General features: G+C 40.7%; 1 protein-coding gene across 5 annotated transcripts in view; it reads left to right on the top strand.

The window, feature by feature from the left end:
* Positions 1-15594, top strand: part of PHACTR1 (phosphatase and actin regulator 1) — a 301109-nt gene that overhangs the window by 126825 nt on the left and 158690 nt on the right. Inside the window, exon 1 of one of the 5 annotated variants that reach the window (XM_051799189.1) lies at positions 5079-5694. The exons of the other annotated variants lie outside the window; for them this stretch is intronic. The gene's annotated coding sequence lies outside the window, so the exon portion shown is untranslated. Of the gene's footprint in view, positions 1-5078; positions 5695-15594 lie in introns of those variants that run through there. 5 annotated transcript variants of the gene reach the window in all.

Below are 15594 nucleotides of genomic sequence, written 5' to 3'. Positions count from 1 at the left end.
ACCAGTGGTCAGGAGAGGGGATTATCCCACTGTTTAGCATTGGTGTGGCCTCACCTTGAGCACTGTGGGCCCACAATTTAAGAAGGATGTGAAGGTCCTTGAATGTGTCCAGAGGAGGGCAGCAAAGCTGGTCATAGGGGTGGAAGGCACCTCCTGTAAGGAGCAGCTGAGACTCTGGCCTTGTCTAGTTTGGAGAGCAGGTTGAAGGGTGACCTCAATTGATCTTTACAGCTTTCTGAGGAGGGGAAGAGAAGAGGGAGGTGCTGAGCTCTTCTCCCTGAGATTCAGTGATAGGATGTGTGGGAATGGTTCAAAGCTGTGCTAGGGGAGGTTTAGACTGGACATTAGGAAGCATTTCTTTGCACGAGGGTGGTCAAACCCTGGAACAAGGCTTCCCAGAGAGGCAGACAATGCTCACAACCTGTCAGTATTTAAGAGGTGTTTGGACTGTGCCCTTAATAACATCCTTTAACTTTTGGTCAGCCCTGAGGTGGTCAGGCAGTTGGACTATACATGATTGTTGTAAGTTCCTTCCAAATAAAATAGTCTGTTCTATCACTAGGAATAGCATGAATTTCTATTCTATTTGAATTCAGGGGAGCTGTACTAAACAAAATGTGTGCCCTACTCCATATTGACCATATCATTTTCTATTTTCATCTGTTCTCATTGCCTTCTGAAGTAGACCATTTTAATTGGTTTGGATTGCCACCATTCAAAAGCACGAGCACCTCTCTTCAGATGCTTTGTTTTACACTTGAACACATTTAAAACTTTCCTTGTCTAACATGCAGCAAGTTCTAAAAATACATATACCTTGAAAGGATGCAAGAGATAGGTCTGTTTGTGAAAACCACCAGTACTGGTATTTAAGATGCTTCAGGTGAGCCCTTGGCATCCACTTCTGTGTTACTTTATCATGGTAGTCCTGCTTAGCCATTCTCTCTCTCTCTCACTCTCGACAGCCCAAAATTCAGTGGAACTACTTGCCAGCCTAGATGAGAAAATTTAACACAGGTTTTTGCATTAGCAGTTCCAGACGTTCAGTGAGATGAGAATAAATTAATTAGATTCACTGTTAGGGTAATGTGGATTTTCTTGAAATTCCTTTCATTACAAATAGCTTTAGGTAACCATCCCAGAGCTTTTTAAGAAATTTATTCACTAAAGATTCCATGCAAGTCAATAGATCTACAAAGGGTTAAATTTGACTCTCAGGTGCTGGCCAGAACTCCTAGCCAAGGTATGGAGATACTCATGGAGTAATGAATTCTCTTTGTGGCTTAAACTGCTTTTCTACCACTGCTTTTAGATTTGACCTTGAAGCCAGATCTCATCACATTTGCTTCTTTCTTGTGTTTTAAATGAATGCTGCTTACTCAGCCCTTGTGAGTGTACAGCCTATCTTTTTATAGCAGTCAACAGAGCTGTTGGTCAGATTTGATGCCCCTCTCTTAAGGGATACTGAGGACCAGCAATTTTCATTCTGCTTTTGTTATGGGTACAGCATCTAGATTGATTGGATGGAGGAGATCCGTACATTGTCAAGCCAAGGAAGCCTGACTGTATTTTTGATGTAGTACAGCTGTCTGTGTACATTAAAAAGGATGTCATGCACATTTATGGCTGAACTATGTACTTATTCCTCACATAGATGCACAGTTATTTGGCTTCTCCCAGAATTATGTGGCCTTTCAATATAGAGAGAGCTACTACCCTCCTCAGGGGAAAGAATTTGGTCCAAGCTTGCATTCTTAAGAACTACTGGAATATGTGAAAATGAAAGTAAATATTCTGAAAGTAAGGCTACTTGTGTAGAGGGTGTGTGCCATACAGAACTCACTCTTTGCTTGATCTGAAGCATGGCACCTAAATGCCTTCTGTACAGTATCATGTCTCTAAGTGGAGAGCTGAAACAGCGTATTATGCAAGGCAGTGGAAAGTTCCATTTTGCGTTCATTTATACTACCCACTGCATGAAGGTCTTTGCTAAACTACTTGTAGTGAAGTATTTTCTAATAGCCAAGTAGGAATGGGGCTGCAGTGTCATGGGTGCTGCACAGAGAACCAGAGAGAGCCCACCAAATCTGTTCCAGTCCACAGAACTGTAATAGGACTTCAATATGCTTTTTTTTTTAATTATGGGTTATTCATTAAGAAGAATTTAAGATATGGGCCCGGAAACATGTTAGCTGTCAATACTCCTTTGATTTTTAGCCTTAGCTTTCCCTTTGGCTTTAGCCAAGTAATTTTACTATCCTACCTCAGTGGGCCTATCTGGAAAAGAAGAGTTAGTAATCTATGAATTTCAAAGGAGTGTTGCAAGGATTAATTGGTTACTCCTTCTGTTGAATATTTTGGAAAATGAAAGATGCTAAGTAAGTATTACTATTGGTTCCAAAGCATTTTTGTTCTGTGAATTTTTCTAAAGTACAGCTTTTTAAAAAAAAAGCACACGCATTTAAGTCACTTGTGTGAAACACTACATAATATGAACTATGTTAGTAAATTGCTCCAAGTATTACAGACAAAAGACTAAATTCAGAAACTCCCTCAGTATCTTATAGTCCCCTGAATTGCCTCATTACTTAGCGATACTTACTCAAATTTAATCTGCAGTAAATCTCTCTGTCATTAAAATTCTGCTAGGCATTCACATTATTTCTAGGGATTTTGAAGTAGACAAGGTTTTGGATTTGTTGGGGTTGTTTTAGCGTGTTATACTGAGGAAAGGAAAAATAATTCAGTGGATCACAAAAACACAGCATTAAAAATAAGTCTGTCTAGCAAAACTAGGATAATATACTGCTGTCTCTGTTTCTCATAGACATTCTGCTTGACACCAGATTGCTTTGTCCATTTTCCACTTTCATAGGTCTTGAAATTTTTTACAATTTTGATGAAATGGTATTTTTTTCATATTTATCCCTACCATGCAAAAACGACAGTTGGTATCGATTCAGTGTACTGAGTTCAGTGAATCTGGTGGAGGTTAAAGTCCAACACCAAATCCATCCCATCAGCGAGTCCTCCCTGAGTTTGGGGACTCCCACACTACAATAGTCAGCAACCCATGTGGACTTCAACAACATTTTCTTTTTTCTGTTTTTATTCTGAATGTTAATTTCCTGTAGGTTTCCCTGCATGTGCTTTGCAGGGGATAAGTGGAATGGGTAAGGAAAGGGCAGCTTGCAGTACAGACAAGAGTGTCGGGGTGATATCATACCCAAAGTGGAAAAACTTTCAGAGAGGAAAAAAGATGCAGCAATCCCAAGAGATAGCCAACATCACCAGCTCACAATAAGCAAAAAACTCACATAAATGGCAGGATCAGATATGCATGTTTCCCTCCAGTAGCACCTCTTTTTCCTGAGCTTATCTTCCTGTGTATGACTTCTGTGGTCACAGCTATCAGCCACCCCTCATCTCCCTCCTCAGTGGAGGACAGCAGTACATACTGATCGGGGAGACACTTTGGAAGGCTGAAAGATTGGTATTTCAAAGTTCTCCAGGCAGTTTCAGAGGGACATGTACAACAAATCAGAGGAGGGGCAAAGTGTGGGTCTGTGTGCCTCTGTTAGTGCCTCTTCAAGAAGATTCTCATCTTTAGCTGGTTCTTGGGTGTATTTTGGCAGCATCAGTAATAGCCTGACCATAAGGAGAATTACAAGCAAGAGCTGTGCTGTGCAGGAACTTGAATGCAGAGACAAGGCTGCTGTAGCAATACATATTTGGTGTGGGGAATGGGGGAAGGGACATATTGGGAAAAGGGAACGAACAATTACATGAATTAATCTGAAAACCCAGTGAATTGGTAAAAATGAAACCGGCTACCTCATTACACAACTTAAATAGAAAGAAAACAAGTAATAAGCAAAGCTGTGATCAAGAAAGAAATATGTCAGGCAATTCGTGAAAGAAGTTGTAAGTCAGCTAGAAGCAGTCTATTAACTGAAGCAACAAAGCACATCTGTTCCTGAGGGTTTAGGGGACCCCAAGGAATATGCCTAACCATATGTGGACAGGGAGGGCATGACAGCATCCACCAGAGATGGGGATCTTTTTTTGGGCCTCACTCACATCCTAACACCACACCTGGCCACGGCATCCAACCCATAGTGGGAAAGTCTATTATTACACTCAGATGCACCACAGCAATGAAAAAAATGCTCTATATGTGCCCTTGGTTAGGTTGGATAAAGAACTGGCTTCTTGGACTGGGTTTTAAATCAAGTGCAAACTCCATTGTTGATCCTACCATGACAAAGTCCAAGAGGTCTTTGTGCTACAGTTGCATTTATAAACAACACCATTCTAATTTTATTGTGTTCTGCACAATACTTTCCCAAACATTATAATGGGGCTGATCCAACTCAAAATCTCATATACAAATATTTTTGTAAGATCTCTTTAGACTTTATGGAACTCTGAAATGTTCTCCTTTTAACCTTGGAGAAGACTTGTATGGGACTTAAATTTGATCTTAAAAGTTTCAACTGTTTTTATACCATTGAAACTGTTGCCCCCCCAAATCTGATAAACTCATATTCGTACATATCATCTTTTCCCAGTACCCTTTTCCTTCTTGAGGGTGTGTTGCAGCCTGTTTGCCTGCTTATTTCAAACTTCATGTACTGATGGGTTCCTCTCAAACTCAGGTGAGGTTTACACTACTCTACAACTCAGAGAGTTTTTCTGTGACAGCCCTGGGTGAGTGCAGACTGAGAGAGTTACAAGCCCCCACTTGCACAGAGATAGTAGTTCCTTGTCATCATTTGGTTTTATTTCTCTCCCCACAGCATGTGATTTCCAGATCAAAACCCTGACGAGCTTAGTGTGGTTTGAATCCTCTAATTGTGCTGCTGCAGCCATGTGACTGCCTGGCTGAGTAATTCCCTGCAGAAGGAGACAAACTGTATGTTACAAAGATCAACAAACAGTGTTTAAAATGTGAACGAGTTGCAGTAGTATATCATACCCATGCCACTTTGCCTGAAATCTCCTTCTACTACTGCAGCCCTGTGGAGGCTTGATTTACTGTAACAAGCTTAGTAATCTGCAGGGAAGCGGATGGGTGAGGAGGGAAGGCTAGATGGACCTTTGGCTTGTTTCCTATCTCCTTCAACAACCTTCTGTTTCCAAAACTGGTTTCATCTGTCATTTGTCAGAGAAAATGGTTCCTCAGTATTCTCAGCAAGAAGGTAGGAATCCCTGCCTTGTGGAGGTAAGGAGCAGTCACCTTCCACACTGCCATGGAGCCCAAATCTGTTCTTGCTGTTCTGAAGTGGTGTAAGATAGAATGAGAAAGAAGAGAGCAGCTGGCACCAAATATGCGGGGATCTGCTGAAGACCTTCTTCATTTGTACATAATGTATGGGAGGAGGGGAAAGGGCAGACAAAACACGATTGTTCCCTTTTTACAAAAAGCCTCGTGCTGTTTTCAGAACGGTTAATTGCATTGATTGTTCCAACCTCTGTATCTTTCTTTCATACGGGAGCTGGTTGTTGAATTGCAACTTGTTTTTCGGCTGGCTGACGGCAGAGAAGGGGCTGTCTGGCGCGACAAGGCTGGATGGGTGTGTGTAGAGCGTGTGTGTTTTCAGAGCACAACACTTAGGAAGGCTGTTGCTCAGTTGCTGAAAGCACAGCTGTTGCAGAGCGAGGGAGGGAGCCTGACAGCAACCCTGTAATCAGGTAGGCAAACATGCAAACCATATGCTTATTCCTGCCTAATTTTATTTCTCAAAGTGGAGGTATTATTAGCGGGTAGTGTCTGGGTTCACAAAGTCCTCTTTGCTGCTGGTGGCAGTGAGATGGGGTTGATGAGAGCAGCTGGATGTGTTTGCCCAGAAGCTGGTATCTATGAATGAGGAGATCAATAGCTGTGCTAAAAATCACTGAGCCATCTGGGATTTACAGATAGAGGATTGACTTGCAAATCCTACTGAAACTGAGATCTGCAGTAACTCCTGATTAACAGCACAAGCAATGGAGATGGTGTAGAAAGTTATCTAGAAGACCTGAAATGGCCTAGTGGTACTTTTGCCAGCCCTTGGTTGCAAAGAAGCTTAGGAAAGGGTGAGAAAATGCTGAGGTAAGGGGAAATTATGTTCTGTTGCTGTTTTGTTTTTTTTTTTTTAACCCTGTTGTTAACATGTGATTTTGAAGGTACTGCAAGATGATAGAAAATGCAGCTATATTTTAGCAGTACCTGGTGGCTACCAAAATCAGTCTCTACATCTGCATGCAAACAGGTCAGGCCTGTAAACAAGAGGGAGAGGGGGAGAACAAAGGTCAAGAGAGGAGAAAAGGCTTGTTCAGAAAGATGGGAGAGGATGCACTTGGAAATGGAATTTAGACTTTCAGTCAGTTTTATGCTTATTCTGTGCTCTGTGATTATGCAGAACTACAGCAGCTGTCTGGCTGCAGAGAGGAGCTGGGGACAAACCAAGATCTGAGACTGGAAAGAAAATATGCAGAAACAACCTTCTACTGTAGATGAAGGCGGCCATACATTCATAGCAGAGACTGGTCATCTCTCTAGTACCTTTCAGTATGGAATCAGTCTTCCGTTGATTAGCAGGGCTATTTCCCTGTCTTACTTTGCACAAAGAACCTGAAGTACCAGAAGTATCCTATGGGCTTCTGGTCAAGCTGTTCTAAAACATTGCCAGGAATGGAGAGGTTGGTTGCTGGCACAGGATGCTGTAATTACAGACCTACATAGCAGGCAGGTAAATAGATAGGTATGGTATGGAGCAAAATGGATGTTCTGCTCTATGTACTTCTCTGCTGTCTTTCATCATGGACATAAACAGATACTGAAACTTAGCTACCCATAATGATGCTAGATATCTAAGTAGGAAAATACTAACATTTTGAGACTACAAAGACTAAGCAACTTAGCTGATGATGTAGAAGAAGTTTGGCAAGAACTGGAAATACAAACTGAATCCCCCAGCGTTTTATCCACTAACTCATTCTAGTAAAGAAAAAAAACCAGCTATTCTCTTTTTTTTGTTTCTTTTTTTCCTGACCTTATGTTAGCTTAGATGGTTGCACTGTCCTTCTGTGATATTCCAGTCTCTAATATTAAGAAGTGTTTCTACTGTTTATTTTATGGTGTTGCTGCTGTAAACTTGCATCAGAGAGGGGAAGATTTTGGTGGTGGGTGGTGTCATCTCTCAACTATGTATAAGCCAGTTTGTAAAATGTGGTACGTAATTGTTAGTCCTCCGTAACACTACCATTGCTAACTGTGCTGCCTGTTCAGAGGTTTGTCATGTTAACAGTATTTGCCAAATCCTTTCCCTGAATTTATCTCTCAGTGGAGGTATCCACAGTGAAAAGGCTTCAGGTAAAACACTGAAAAGTAGAAGGCACCCTTCATATCTGTAGTTGTCACTGGCATCACACAACAGATGTAGTAGTGTGACTTAACTAGCTGTAACTTAACTCCACTGCCTTTGCTATATGTTAGCAGAGCTACACTTACTTCACTGACCTTTCTAGGAAAGAGAGCTGGGCCTTTGTAAACTCACTTCTGTTATTGAGACTTCTACCCTGCTTGTTCTGCTCCCAAAATACAGACCATGGTCAGCTGCAGTTGAGAAGCAATTGGTCTTGCCTTCAGGTGCAGCTACTGGAGAACATCTCCTTTTCTGTGACCTAAACCACTGAATGTCATCTCTCTGCAGGGCAATCTCCCCAGGTAGACACTTAGGGTTTATTCATAATTTGTGTGATGCCATTGTTCAGTGATATTACAGGTAGCATCTCTGTAGTCAAATACATCCACAGCTACCGAGGAAACTCCTTAGATAGTACTATAGGTAGCTAACAGCATATCACTACAGTATCTTTCAAAGTTACTGAAGAAAAGAATATAATTCAGCTGTCTTCTTACAAAATCTTTCATCATGCTCCCCAGTCCAAGGAGATCAGAAGTTGAAACTTCTGTCAGCATAGTCACACTTACTTCCATGTGTTACCTCCACTGAGGGCAGTAAGAGAGAGGGGTAGGAAAGCACAGACCTATTGATTTTCATAAGGGATGGTCAGTCTTACTGAAGATTGGACTGTTAATCTCTGAAGGAATCATCATGCTTTATTGGATAAGCGATCTGCAAATGAGAACTGTTCCAAAACTGTATGTGATAGGTGACAGAGGAAGAAAATGGTCCAACACAATATTTCATATGTTGATGAGAAGAAAAATTCTGGTTCAACAGTCAAGCTAGGATTTGATAAACCAAACTGAAAAACAATCTAGAACTTTGTTATCTTTGCCTTGATCTTCAAGCAGTAGGTGTGTGAGTCCAGATTCCTCAAACTTTCGACGCCTACCACTCTCAGATAGTGGAATAGAAGGTGTCTTCAGCGTTGTTAACAACCTGTCAAGCTAATAAAGGCGCAAATGTGTCTGTTATAAAATTCTGTAGTTTAGTATTAACCTGAGAGGGTAAAACAAAAAAAAAACCCCAAACAACAGACCAAACCAAGTACACAAAAAACCCCAAAGCAAAGCAAAAAAAAAACCAAAACCAAACCAACCAACCAAACAAAAACCCCCACCAAAACTGACCTGGAAAAATCTGTGCAAGGTTATATTTATGAAGTACACTGAGTAGAGGAAACACAAAATTCACTTACAGGTGAAGCGCAGAGCAAACTGTAGCTGTAGCTGTGACTTTGACCACCATTGCAGTATTTCTGCCTCTACATAGTTCTTGTTTCCCCCGGTCTTGGTCTGATAGAGCCATGTAAAATCTCTTTAAGAAATGGCAAAATGTACCTGGGTTTTGTAGTTCTCTTAACCAGTTGTCAGATCCCCATAAGTTCATGATGTTGACAATTTAAGAGAATGCTGGGAACTGTTTTGAGTGTGGCTGTAGTGGAAAAAACTGTTCAGGAAGAGAGAGCATTTTTTTGTTTAATAGTTGTTTCCTCTCCCTCATGATAGATGCAAAGAACAAAAAAGGAAGCCCACGCTATGGAATAAATAATATTCTTGCTTGAAAATAATTTTTGTCACATTGCAAGTTGTTTCTAAACAGGGAATTAGAAAAAAATCTCATATAATTGTTCAGAATTTTTCTCAGTGCCAAAACAAATTGGAGCATTACTCTCAATTTTTCATGCTGTTTTTCGAAGTATAATTTTTTATGGATCTTGAATTTGAGTTAGACAACTTTTTTCCAAAATTATTTTCCAACTTACCAAAATTCCGTTTTGAATAAACCAGTGCTACTTAGCATCAGAAAATAATTTAAGTCAGAAGGGACTTTCAGGATGTTCGGTCACTCAGTTCAATGGTTTAATGTTAAAATGGTCCTCCATTCTGTAGCAGTTCAGCATAAAAGTAGGCAAGACTTAACTCTGGAAAATTTAGATTGTGAGCCTTTTTAGCTGAAGAAGAGATTTTGGGAGATTCCATGCAAAGAGGGACTTAATACAAAAACTTTGAGTTTCTGGGTTTGGGTATTTTTTTTTACTTATGCGGTGGGAAACTCAGTTTTGCTGAGCGCTGCAAGACCAGGCATTCCTAAAAAAATTATGTCTTTTATAAAACACTTCACCTTTTCTGGGTGTAACAGTAGTCTGGAGTCCAAGCCATACTTTCCGTGGTGTGTTTTGCCCTCAGGTCTGACTTTTCAACTGTGAATTCAACCCAAAATGTTTCGAAGCATGGAGCATTTGTCTTTTTCATTTTGTTAGTTTATATACACCTAGAAGTGTATTGGGAAAACACTTAAAAAGCAAAACCCCTTCAATATCCTGCTGGGCAATAATGATCGGAAGAAGACCTCAGTATGAATTTGATATCAAGTCAGAGCCTTTCAAAGAATGAAAGAGATGATCTTTTTTTGAAGTCAATGCAATTACACAGGGAATGAATCTGTCTCCCTTTGTACCTTTCCCACCTTTTGTTTAATGTGCTGCAATGAGCTAAAACTCGAAACATGTAGAGCACCATTTTCATTGATAGAAGTATCTACTGATTAATCAGGCTGCTGTACTTAACATTAAATCTTGCTTACTATAATTGACTGTTATGTCATGCTAGTGAGATTTCTTTCAGTTTTACTGCCTACATGCTGCAGATCCAGACAGCCAAGAATTTTGGTATTATTTTATGCTCACCTATGCCTTGCTGGCTCTTTTTTTTTTGGGGGGGTGAGAGCCTAAAGAACAGTAGATTACTTCTCTGTTAAATATTTTGTCTATGTCTGAAACAAGTGAATAGGAAGAAAAGTGTGTGTTTAAGGATATGAGGCTTCTGTGCCATCTAAATTTTAATTAAAAAAAAAAAAAAACCAGAACCTGAAAATAGTGCTATATCTTTGTTAAATATCCAAAATAAAAAATTACTGAGAATAAGGATGGGAAGTAGAGTGGAGGAGGGTCACATTTTTAGGGAAGAAAGAAAATAAAGAAGAAATGGCTTTTCTCCTTTCATTTTTTCAACTCTAAGCAGTTACAGAGTAGAATGAAAAGATCTGAATGATGTAATGAGCCAAATGTACTTTCTCTGTTTCCCAGTGGTGAAGCTAATCTACTCATTGGAGACCTGACCCAAATGAGACTTACATCTCCTGGGGAAAGCTTCAGGTCTTGTAATGAGCACTGAAGGAAAGTTGGTGGGATGATTAGCATTGAGGGGCCAGTCCACTCTCTGCAAACTGTGACCATGTGACCACACATACTTTAAATTTACCTGTTCTGCTCTAGTTTTTCATGAACATAGTGTAACTGCTTATACTGTATAAGGTGGTGAAGGGTCTAGAGAGTAAGTCACATGAGGAGCAGCTGAGGAAGCTGAGGTTGTTTATCCTGGAGAAAAGGAGGCTCAGGGGAGGCTTTGTCACCCTCTACAACCACCTGAAAGGAGGTTGTAGCCAGGTGAGGGTCAGCCTCTTCTCCCAGGTGACAAGTGACAGGACAAGAGAACATTGTCTCAAGCTGTACTAGGGCAGGTTCAGGTTGGACACCATGAAGAATTTTTTCACTGAAAGGGTGGTTAAGCATGGGAACAGACTGCCCAGGGAAGTGCTGGAGTCACCATCCCTGGAAGTGTTCAAGAAACAACTGGACATGACATAGTGATGTTCAGTCAAAGGTTGGACTCGATGATCTTGGAGGTCTTTTCCAGTCTTAATGGTTCTGTGATTCTATGGTCACCCCACAGCAAGAAAATGACATGGAGAGATTTCATAAGTACAGACACATTCGTGCTTAGGATGTGTAGTGAGTGTAGTTCTTTGAGGGGAGAGACGGGCTTAGCATCTAGGTGACTATTATTTATGACTCCTATTTTTAAGTCACATCTCTAGTGAGAGTTGAACTCGATAGACTTATACTATCTTACATTAGCAATGTATTCAGCTAATTAGTATCGTGTTCTGCATATTTATCTCAGTGGGAAAGAAGCTTTGTCCCATTCACAAGCCATGTAGATGTAGTAGCTCCGAGGCCTAAGCATGTAGTCATGAACAGCAGGAGTGACTAACCTCTGCTTAAGAAGCCTCCTTTAGGCCATGTAGTCATGAACAGCAGGAGTGACTAACCTCTGCTTAAGAAGCCTCCTTTAGGCCCGAGGTTTTCTCCCTTCTGCCAAAACAATAGGCCATCTGCAGAGATAAGTAAGTGCTGGCATCCTTATCAGTTATTTACAGATGCCTTAAATAGCAGAAGCTGGAGAGGCATTCAGTGTGGATGCCATGGTGCTGAACAGTATTTTGTTGGGATTTTTGTTTGAAGAAAAAGAAATTAAGAAAATGAAACCGCCATCACTAATCTAGAGTGTGGGCACTAAGACATCTGGCCTTGGAGAGCTGGCCAGCTGAGGAGGGGGGGAGGAACCATCTAATAAAAATCAAATTGGCAGTGCTAGCAGTAAAAGGGGCTGAACAGAGACATTTCTTGCAGGGACCAAACCAGTTTGAAGGAACTATGTTTTGAGTCTCTGCTGGCCTTCATTTTAGCCACCAAAGTTACTTACTAGGTCTGCAGACTGACCTGGACTGCTCTAAGGAGTGGACTGCAAATAAGAAGCAGAAAAGTCATGCTTGAAAGGAGCACAGACTGTGCTGTATACCACTCTTTCCTAGTTAGATCAGGATTGTGTCCATCCATAGTGTAAGTTGCCCAGGAACTTGTTTTGTAGAAGTAATTAATTGGCAATCAGCCCTGCATGTGTTCGTCCTTTTATTTCTGATGAGTAACTTCTCAGAAGAATAGCACTAGATTTTTTTACAGCCATTAAATCTGTTGTTTTCAGTCTTTGAGACCTCTGAGTCATTTTGGAGTGGTTTTGACCTGTTTTGTACCTGAGCTTTCTTGCTTACAAACTGTTTTTCCCTGAAGAAGTGCTGTTATAATTGCTGCGCTTGCAACCCCTCTTCTGTCACATGTGTTGACTCTGTGTCTCCAGGAGTCACACTCTGCTGAAACAGAGCTGTTTCTCTGCTCTCTGCTTGTAGAGTCCATGGTGTCATTTCAGAAGCTGTATTTAAAGATGGAATTAAAATCGGTGGTGTTTAGGCTTATAGTTTCCAAATAATTGTGCTTTTGTTTGTTTGCTAATATGGCCATCTGGACACATCTTGAAGGGGACTGCCTTTTAAAAATTCTGATTCCTTGCTTTTGAAAGTCTTAAGTGTACATCAAGCTAGGCCCACATAGTCGCCAGTCATATTTGAAAACATGAACTTTGGATTGGCCTTTTTTATTTATTTTCTTTTTTAAATTATCTTTCTTTGAGACCTCAAGGGAGAGGCAAATTAATCATCATCTAGTGACATTCTATTAGGGAAACAAAATTCTTTTTCAAGGCTCTATGCAGTTATTACAAGGAAACTTTCATTGTGTTATAACCTCAGAGATTAAATGTAATAAGGCAGTTAAAAACAATACCCATTTCAAGAATGCAACAAAATATTAAGTTTGTGCTGTGAACTAGTTTGTGATATACTTTATTATCCTTAAAAGAGATGCAAATTATCTAGAATGGGGTACTGTGTCAGGTGTGTGTGTTTCTCAGGCAAACTTTCGGTATTACGTGAATGTCCGTGTTTGCATAAGAACATACGTATGGTGTCTTCCTTGTGCTCCCAGAATTTGTAGGGTGTACTTGGCAAAGCAGTGGAGAAGATAACTCATTCCATCTAATGCTGGAAACTGAAACAGTAGCTCAGGGGAGTGAGATACAGTTTGGCTCTGAAGGTTGTCAAAGATGTAGTGAGTGTTTGAAGTGAGAGGACAGCTGGCTTGCTTTCATTTCATTCCCCCCCAAGCATGTAGCAGCATACCTGATGGCAATCTCCAAAGGGGAGTGATGACATGCCATTACTCAGCCTTGTTTAGGGCTAGGAAGACCAAACCACTTATTTATAGCTTTCCTTGTCCTTGCTATCTTATATGCAGGCTTCTCTTTTTTAGGGAGCCTGAGAGAATATATGTTCTCTGAGAAACACACTTGCTATTGGAGTACCAGAATAGGGTGCATTCCCTGCACCTGAATGAGGTGGCTCTTCTCGCAGTGAAGGCCCTTGCTTCTGGAAAAGGAGAGCCCAGAATGCATGTAAGCAGTTGCATTTTTATCAAAGCAGCAGTGGTTTTCTGACAGCTGTAGGTTGACCCTTCTGCATGTGTCCCAGCAACGCAGATCTGTGTCACTTGTAATGAAATGCCCAGTTGTCAATGGAAGTTTCCTGTTGAAACTCAACAGGAATATTTTTGTTGGTTTTACTGGGTGGAATCTGGAAGTCTACAACCATTACCTGAAACTGAAATTGCATTCTGGAAGCATATAATTCAGTGCAGACCTGAGCACTCTTGAGATGGTAATGAACTACAAAAGCTTGAGGTACTAGATTATGATGCCAGCTCTTATGGTAGGCATCAATTTATCAATTGCCTTGATGCAAATGAGTGTCCCATACCATGCTAAAATAGTGTTTGTGCAGCAAATCAGAACTAAACACTAGGATTTATATATAGATAGATAAATCGTAGCTATGCTTAGTAGTGCTCCCTTCATTTTTCCCTGTTTCACAGGGACAGTGAAGTCATTAATCTTTGCTAGTAAGAAGCTTTTTAAAAAGACACAAAAAATCTAAGGAACGTATCACAGTCAAGCATTCAAAGTTAAAAGTGGTTACTGACAGGAGTCCTGTCTTATTTAAGCCACTTCAAATTGTGTCACCTAGAGTAAGAGAGCACTGGATGGCAGCTGCATTGTCAGATTGCATCTGCTGTACCGCTGAGTGTGCTTTTTGGGTACTTAGGTGAGATTCTGCATGCAGGAAAAGATACATTTTGAGCCTGATTGTGGCTTCAGGTCTCATTTTGTGAGGAAAATGTTTACCAACAAAAGGGAAACAGCCACTGGCCCGACAGGGAGGAGTGCTGCTGGGAAGTCGTGCACTGCTTACCCGGATATTCTTTCTGCTTGTCTGCTCTACAGTTTCTAATGCACCCCACTAGATTCCCTGTGAAATGCAATGGAAACTTACTGCTGTAATTAAGTCATTGATTGTTTAAAACAATTGCTAATTGGACATGATTGGAAAACTGGGAGGATCTCACTGTTACTAATGTGACTGGATAATTATAGATTTTTCTTTTTGGTTTTTTTTTTTTTTTCTGTTAAACATGTTTTCTTTGCAGGAGCTTTTATTTCAGGCTACATAACTTTAAGTTCCTGTGAATGGCAGATGCAGGCTAACAATCAGCCCCGGGGCAGCAAATGGGATGAAGATATTACAGACCTCAATAACTCAGCTCCCTTAGGGATGCTCTAGACAAACAATGTGTAATGCACAGAGGCTACTGTAAACATGTAAAAAACCAAAGGTGTAGGCAATAGCAAAAAACGTCTCTATGCCACTGGAAACATCATCTTTGGGAGGCTTCTAAGTGCCAGAATATGGTTCAGTTGTTCTTTTTTTAGAAAAGGAAAGAAATAAAGAAAAAATGAGCATGGAAAGCCATCTCTGAGATGCTGCTTCTGCATCTTGGCATAAGAGCGTGTACACAGCCTGCCTCAACCCACGCACATTCGGCATTTTTCTTCAATGGGCAGCACATTTGCTAGCTTTTACCACAAATTCTGCGGAAGCTGGCAAATGCCAGCTCTTTTCTCTTTTGCTTCACATAGCTAGTTGACAGAATGTCTGCATGGCACGACATGTTGGCACAGTGCTTATCTCAGATAAGATGTCATGCTCCATGCATCCTTGTGCAGCAATACATGGGCTCTCTGTGGATATATCTCTTCTAAAGCAAATGCAGGTCCTAGGTGTAGGAGTAGTAGCATCTTGCAGACACTTCCCACTGTGGAAAGCAAGGTACTCTCTTCCGATGTGTCTTGCAACTCTACCTCAGACATCCAGTCAAATGGTGCAAAACATTGATGTATCTCAGTTCTTTATCCACAGGATAAGTACTTTTGTCTGTAATTGGACAGGGACTCTTTCTGTGTCTTTATTATAGTGACTAAACCTCGTATCTTTTCTGAGGCTTACGGATGCAATTACAAATAATATGGTGCAATTATAAATAGTAGGATTTTCTTTTGGGTGCTCTCTGTGT

The sequence above is a fragment of the Manacus candei genome, unplaced genomic scaffold, assembly GCF_025592945.1.
Source record: "Manacus candei isolate 608988 ecotype Guabito, Panama unplaced genomic scaffold, ASM2559294v1 h1tg000049l, whole genome shotgun sequence".
In the NCBI taxonomy this organism is placed as follows: domain Eukaryota; kingdom Metazoa; phylum Chordata; class Aves; order Passeriformes; family Pipridae; genus Manacus; species Manacus candei.
The sequence above is the reverse complement of the archived record's forward strand: the minus strand, read 5'-3'. Positions and strand labels throughout refer to the sequence as shown.